Here is an 8,231-nt window from a genome sequence, read left to right as displayed (position 1 = left end):
TGTGGCCTGGACATATCTTTCGAGGAAGAGATTTGGAGTTGTGGGAAAGGAGGGTTGAGACGGAGTGGATCTGCCAGGTTTCTGGCCACTGATTTGAGGCGGGTGTGGGGTGGGTGATAGAGCCGTCTGTCTTCTCCTTCTCCCTGCCCTTTAGGGCTCCACTCTGGAAGCTTTCTAGAACTGTGGGAAGATGAGCAAGATCTCTGGGTTCTAGGTAGACAGAAAGGGAAGTCCCAGGGAGGCTCCTGAGAAGATAGAGAAGAATCTGGAGAACCTGATTGGCTATTTGATATTATCTGACTGTTACTGAGCCACAATCCCTTTCCCTAGTATTATGGGACCAAAGTCTCCTAGAATAACTTAGAACATTGTTTCTTAAATTTTAACGGGCACAAAAATCCCTTGAGACTTTGTTAAAACACAGACTCCCGGACCCTAGCCCTTCGGCTCGCACCCTGCATTTCTCACACGCTCAGGGGCCTGCTGCTGGGTTGGGAACCCCACTTTGAGTAGTGTTGACTGAGAAGACAGAGTTGGTTGTCCCGCAGAACCCTACAAGATTTATTGTCCACCCTGGAGTCAGATGACACTCCCAGTTCAAACATGACTTGGGAAAACATTGGCAAAGATTTCCTAAACGTCAATGTTGTAACACCTGTGGTGTCTTCCCCATTCTGCCCCCTGTGCTGCTGGGACACTCATATGACACAAGACACTCGAAGAGAGGTTCCTGATATGATGCTCAGGTCTCATCTCCTTTGATCTTTCATGATTTCCACACCATCACCAGGTTCCGATTCTGGGAATGGGAAGGTGGAAGCAGATAGGCAAGGAGAGATTGGGCTCATGCTGTCATCGGGAGCAAGGACAAGGAAGACCAGAAGTTCATTCCCACCTGTGGCTGCTCAGGGCCGTTAGGGGGAGGAAGTGGTCGAGACCGCAGGGTGACAAGGAGCTGGGGACATGCGAGCGGGGGCGTATTTATCAGTTTTTCGGAGTTCCTTCCATTCCTGTGTATTAAGCAAGCTGATGAAAACAATCTGACTGTCATGGCATTAGGCCTCTGAAACTTGCTAATATTTCTTAAGATTTTCATCTATCAGTGGCCAAAAAAAAAAAAAAAATAACAGTCCCTCATTTTTAGAGTTTACTGGCAGTTGATAAAGTATCCATGTGACCTATGTTGTCTTAATGACTTTCGTGAGAAACGTCCAAGGTCAAAGTGAGCCTGGCAGCCACTGTTACCCTCACTCTAAAGCTGAGAAAACAGAGGCCCAAAGAATTTATGTGACTTGCCAGAGATTGGATAATGGCTTTGTCTCCAAATCTCATTTGCCCGGTATTGAAGAGTTCTAGAAAGATCTCAAACGTTCACTTCGTTTGAGTGGCTCATCAGCAAAAGGAGGAATTTCCCTTAAGTGGTTTTATGATGTGAATAACAAGCACATATCTGCAAACTGTATGAGTTTTTAGAGATTATTATAATCTACTCTCCTTCGAGAGATAAGGAGACAGAAGTTTAGAGAGGCTAATTAATACTCTGTGATTCTGGAAGTTGTCCAAATGTGTTTTATGATTTACCACCTTAATCATGTTAATTATATCGTTTTTATTCTGCTCCTTTAAGACATCGTGGAAAGGTCAAGAAGCACTGACTTTGCAATCAGGTTATTGCTTCAATAAAGATATTGCAAAAGGGACATGCATTCTGTTTTTAGTGCAGAAATGGAAAATTCATACCTTATCTTAAACGACACCATCACTCCCAGGCATTCTTCAGGAGCCCAGCAAGCTGGACGCATTGCCCTGAGCTAGGGCAAGTTCATACCTGCACCACTGGAGACAGGGAGATGTCTACTCTTGGATATCACCATCTTCTCTAGCAAATAAAATCAACTAAACAAATGCTTGCTGAAAGCCTGCTAGGAGCCAGATGTTGTGAGGTTAACATGATTAGTGCTCTGACTGCCCTCAGCAGGCTTCTCGTCCATCACCCAAAAGACAGACTCTAGGCAATGTTGGCGGGCGGGTGTGATGTAAGCAGAGGAAATAGCAATTTATTCTAACTGGTTGGTGTAGTGAAGACTTCACATTTTTGAGGGATCTTGGGGCAAGATTTCAAAAAATTGATAATGGAAGAGATGTAGGATTCCAACTCAAATGCTGTCTACTTCAGAAAATAGTTGTGTGGTCATAAGGCTGCGGTTATGTAACTTCCACTCACAGTAAAGCAATACCAGCCCTACAACTTTGCAGGTTGCCCAAGCAGGTGGCCACATGGACCCTGGCTTTCTCAGAGCTGCTTTTAACCAGGGCACAACCCTTCCTGAGGCACAAGGCACCTTCCCCATGTGTGTATGCACTTCCCATATCCATGCTCAGTCCTGACTGTCTCCATGTTCTCGGCCCAATGAGAGATTCTCTCATCACAATACCTGTTTCTGCTCATTGTAATAGTGAGGAGGTGGCCAGCCAAGTAGAGAATTTGCTGGCTGCAGGATGTAGTCCATACATCTCATTCCTCAGGAAGGAGCCAAGTCAGGGAAAAGCCGTGTTTTCGGTAGAAGCTAAAGGTTCATCAAGATGAGTAAGAAGCACAGCAATCATCTTGTCCCCAAATCCATCTTCCTTCAAAGGTCTCACCAGCCCATGTGGTACCCTCCCTGAGAATCAGAAACAGAGGCCCTTTCCTCTGGGTTTCAGCTGCCCTGCCCCTGAGCCTGCCTGGCTGGCACAACGCATAGCAGCCCTGTTCCCCACTCACCTACCGATTTCAGGTGCGGATGACTTAAAGCAGCCACACTGGCTTTTTGAAGGAGCTGAGGGAAAAGTGGGGAGGGAAGGAAGGCAGGCCCATTTGGCCTGGGGACTTTGGACAGGGCTCATGGCTTCAGAAGTCACCAACTGGGGCGATAAAGAGAAGATAAATGGGTATACAGGTTGGGGGAAGACAAACATGGCAATTTTACCCTCAGTCTGAAGAGTGTGTTTGCCACTGAAAAACCTAGAGTATTGATGGAAGGGGGCATGGCATAGTGCAATAACTCTCAAAGTGTGGTCTGCCCGGACCAGCAGCAAAAGCATCGCTTGGGAACTTATTAAAAACAAATTCTTAGGGCTCATGGAGGACTGACGGAAATAGAAATTCCGGGGTTTAAACAAGAACAGCAGGTGCCTCTTCTGAGGCACAGGAGAGCTGAGAATCCCCTGAAAAGTGGCTGAGCAGGCCAGACCACATGGGTTCCAAGCCTAGATCTGTCACCCTGGGACAGTCACTTAACCACCCCAAGTCCCAAAGTTGTCTTCTTCTTCTATTTTTTTTTAAAGATTTTATTTATTTATTTGAGAGAGAGAGAGCATGAGAAGGGGGAGGGTCAGAGGGAGAAGCAGACCCAAGGCGGGGCCCGATCCTGGGACTCTGGATCATGACCTGAGCCCAAGGCAGACGCTTATTGACTGAGCCACCCAGGTGCGCCCCCCTACCCCAAGTCCTCTTCTATATTTAAAAGACGTAATAACACTAGTAGCTCAGTTATTTTGGAAATTGAGATCATAAATGCACAACACTTTGAATAGTGTCCAACACATAGCAGTCAGTACACATGTTTGCGATTATTGACACCAGCCAAAAATAAGTGTCAAGTGTCCTCAGAAGACTGCAACCCTGCACTGCCCCTGGGCTAGCTCCCTAGTTGAGTGCAGCCCCTCAGGGAAGGAAATGAAAGAGGAGGCCAGCCGCTGGGCGGGCACCAGCCTCTGATGTTACACAGCCCAGAGGAACAGGGTGACGTCCAGGCCACACGAGGCAGCCCTGGAAAAGCACAATTGCTCACAGAGCGACGGGCGAAAGTACCTGAGCTGTGGGAGCCTCTCCTGGACCTCACTGGACCTGAGGGGTCCGAGGGTTTTCCAAAGAAAGTGATGTTTCAGCTGAGATCCGAATGAGTGAGGCTCCTAGCTAGCTCTTTATGAGCACCCACCGTGCTCTCAGCGATATGTATTTTAAATCAGGTGATCCCCGTCCTGATTAGATATTTTAATCCCTATTTTACAGAGGAAGAACGTGAACAAGATAATAACCTTGACCCAGGTCACATAGTGGAGAAGTGGCAGAGAGAATTCGAGCCCAAGCAGACAGGTCCCTTGGGCCACGCTCTTCACCCTTGTAGTTGGAGGAGGGGCGGAAAGAACCCGGGGTGGGGGGCCGGGGGCCAAGAGTGTAGGGCGAAGTGGAGCTGGGGGGGAGGTCGGGGTCAGATCATGGACTTGTTTTCACACTGAGAACAGAGAACCAGCATGGAAGGATTGTGAGCACCAGGTAGGGGGTGCTGCTGGTGCGCGATCGGACCATTGCTCTCCTCCCTCCCTCCCTCCCCAGCCGCGGACTGCGCCGCCCACAGGGCAGGGGGAGGAGCGGGCGAGCCTGGGGTAAGGAACTCGGGCCGAGAGTCCGGGGCTGGCAAAGGTCTCCGAGGAAGTGGCTGGAGGCCCGCTGGGTATGTTTCTCCGGTGGTTACTTAATCCCGTTCCGAGGCGCCCACCGTGTCATGGCCTGCGTGGATGGCACAGCGGCGGCGGCGGGGGGCACACGCCCTGTGCGGCCCCCGGGGGCTCTGTAGGCAGCCATTAAAAGTCAGATGCTAAGAGACTAATTTCGAGATGTGAAAAATCATGTGGTGAGGTGAGAGAAAGGCAAGCTGTAGAGCAGATGACGTATGCTTGCAGTTCTCACGTGCACATACACGTTGGAAAAATACCCAGAGGACGTCTACTAAAATGTTAACACTGGGGATCACTGAGGAAAGATTGAAGTTGATTATTATCATTATTATTATTATTATTTTTACTTGCTTTTGCCGTCTCCCTTCTTGTACCTTTTTTGCAGTGATTACTGGCTACTTGTATAATCAGACAAATAAGTTCTTTTAAAACCTGTTTATTAAAAACAAAAACAAAAACAAAAAAACCCTCTTTATTAGTGTATGAGGCTAATCTCAAATAGTGAGCCCAGTCTTGGCTGTGTGGCCACCTGTCCCAGGGGAGAGCTTGGAGGAGGTACTGAAAGGTTGGCTCATCTGTCACGGCTGAAGCCTGACTCCTGGTGGACAGAAGTATCAAGGACAGACCTCTAGTTGAAGACATCTACATAAATAGCTTGGTGAAAGTTTATTTATTCACTCTTATCATTTGACAAATATGTACTGATCACATTCTAAATGCCAAGCACGATGGGAATATGAAAACAAGTAGTGTTTATAAGTAATATTTATGATAAAACTATGTTAAGGAACAAAGCTTGCCTCTCCTTTTGTTCAACTTTTCTCTATGTCTCATTCTTCACTCTGCTCCTGCTCCTCAGAGACTCAGGTCTATTCCCAGGCTGTTACTTAGAACAGGGTGTTTTTCTTGGTATATTTTCTGACTATAGTTAACCATCCAGAATCTACTAATTTTCATGTATTGTTAACATTGGACCGTTTTCCTGGACTTCATTATTAGTTTTTCAAACTATTCTCTCTGGTTCTCAAGACATATATATAATCACGCAGAATTTTCTTTTTATTTTTTTTATTTTTTTTTATTTTTTATTTTTTTAAGATTTTATTTATTTATTTGAGAGAGAGAGCATGAGAGGGGGGAGGGTCAGAGGGAGAAGCAGACTCCCCGCTGAGCAGGGAGCCCGACGTGGGCCTCGATCCTGGGACTCCGGGATCATGACCTGAGCCGAAGGCAGTCGCTCAACCAACTGAGCCACCCAGGCGCCCAGAATTTTCTTTTTAAATACAGTAGTTGTATCTCTTATTTCAGAGATCTGTCCGTTCTAAGTGTTCATCACTTATTCCTTTAAATCGGCTCTCCACCCTTCTTGTGCTGCTTTCCTAACCAGGGAAACTTTGGTAGGTTCTGCCAATGGGAGGCACTGGCAAAGGATCAGAGGGCAGGAGAGAGGTCAGGCTATTCATTTCCTTTTCCCACCTTTTGCTCCCCTATTTCTGCCAAGACGTACAGTAGCTGCTGAGCCGTGGTCCTGGTCATAAGGCAGTCCTAGCTCCCTCCCCTTGCCTCCTCAGGTCTTGAGTAGGAATTGCTTCTTGTGGTTGTGAGCTGTTAATATCTTCATTGAATTATATCCAAAATATCCATAAAGATGGATCGAACCCATGTCTAATGTTTTTCTCTCAAGCATCCCCACTCCCCCAAAACACTACAGTAAAGGAATCTTTAAAAGCCATCAACCGTTAAAATGGCAGAGAACAAGCGATAATGGCAACACAATTTTGGAGGCTGGGAAGATGATGGGCAAGTGGTAACTGACTCGGGAGATCCCAGTGGGGAAAGGCAAGAACCCACCTGATCCATGTGGCAGATGTCTCAAAGGCTTGGATAATGGCAGGGCTCTCCGATTCCAGGTGATTGGGGAATCTCTAAACTAGACCCCAGATAGAGCTGGGGGCCTGGCTGATTCATATTCAGAGATCAAGGGGACATAGGTACACCTATTGCTGTATGACGACCACCTACATGGCATCCAGAATGCAGGGAGCCAACCTTGACCTACTCAGCAGAAGAGAAGAGTTTCTCTGGGGCCCTACCTAACCAGCTTAAAGACACGGACTTTAAGGATTTCCAACAAATGCCTCAGCAAGAATCAAAGTCCACTCCCACCAAAGGCTCAGAGCTTTCAGTCTGAAAGAAAGCGATAAAAAAAAAAGAAAGAAAAAGGAAGAAAGAAAGAAAGAAAGAAAGAAAGAAAGAAAGAAAGAAAGAAAGAAAGAAAGAAAGAAAGAAAAAGAAAGAAAAGAAAGAAAGAGAAAGAAAGAGAAAGAAAGAAAGAAAAAAAGAAAGAGTAACAAGGAAGAGTATGTAGGGAGAAAATTAAAAACAAAATATCCTTAGGGAGGTAAGATAAGCAGTCTTCACACAAACGAGTAAGCAAATAAACCATCTACTCTAAAAAAAGGGGGGAGGACATTAAAAGTGAGCTCTTGGAAACTTAAAACATGATGATGGTAAAGGTTAAGGGATGAAAATAAAGTTGAGGCATCTCCCAGAAAGTAGAGCAAAAAGGCAAAAGGATGAGAAATAAGGAGGCAAGACAGAGACAAAGACCAGTTCAAGAGGGCCAACCAGCCTCAGAGAAAATGGAGGTAAGGAAAATGCACTCTCCCTTCAAGCATAATGCTAATCACACCCCTCCGCACCCATGCCTGCTCCCACCAACCCTGTCACCTCCTCCACTAGAGCGCTGCAAATTCTGATTTACCCTCTCCTTGCTCGGCCCTGCCTTTCCTCAACAATGCAGGCATGGCTATCCTTACAAAATACAAGTGCCACTGTGCCACTCCTTTGCTAGAATCCTTGAGTAAAAACGAATCTTTCCCAGGACTGGAAAGGTCCCACACATTAAGCCAAACCCCCATCATCTCAACTTCCACTACTTCCTTCCCACCTCCATTCCAATTAGACTCACCTCCTTTGTAGCACTGAGCAGGCCAGGCACCTTCCTTCTTCAGGGCCTTTGTACCTGCTGTTCCCTCTGCCTGGAATGATCTCCCGTATCTTTGAACGGCATAATCACTCCTCTAATTCTTGACTCAAATATTCCCTTCTTGATGAGGTCTACCTTGGCTACTCCAAATAAAATCATGACATCTCCCCACCCTTTCTAGCTCGGTTCCCTGATTATTTCCCCCATGGCACTCATCGTTAGCGAACATATTAAAATATGATTTTTCATACCATCTTTTTCATGAGCACAGGATGTTCTTTTTACTGATGTATTCCCAACAAGAGTGCTTAGCATGAGGCAAGTACCCAATACTTATTAAATGAATAAAGAAAGTTTCCCAAAACTGAAAGACATGAATTTCTAGACTGAAAGGATCCACCGAGCTCCTGGTAAAATCACTGTGAGCTTCTCAAACGCTAGAACAAAGAGAGAAGATTCTATCAACTTGCTGAGGTCACAAATCAGAATGTCTTCAAATTTCTCGATAGCAACATGGGCAAGAGGGAGACAATTGATAAATAACTTCCAATCTAGAATTTATTCCCAAACTGTCAGGTAAGTCTGAAAGTAGACTAAAAGCATTTTCAGACTCTTAAGATCTAAAAATACTTTGTCTCCCACGCACCCTTGTTCCATAAAGCTCCTAAAGCATGTGGATCCCCTCAGCAGAAAAAGGCAAGCATTGGACCCTGCAACCAGAACCTGTGAGGCAGGTACAAGG

This window comes from Eumetopias jubatus, unplaced genomic scaffold, assembly GCF_037043125.1.
Source record: "Eumetopias jubatus isolate StellerSeaLion01/CBP00866 unplaced genomic scaffold, mEumJub1_p1.0 scaffold_6, whole genome shotgun sequence".
NCBI lineage: Eukaryota > Metazoa > Chordata > Mammalia > Carnivora > Otariidae > Eumetopias > Eumetopias jubatus.
Note: the sequence above shows the minus strand (reverse complement) of the source record.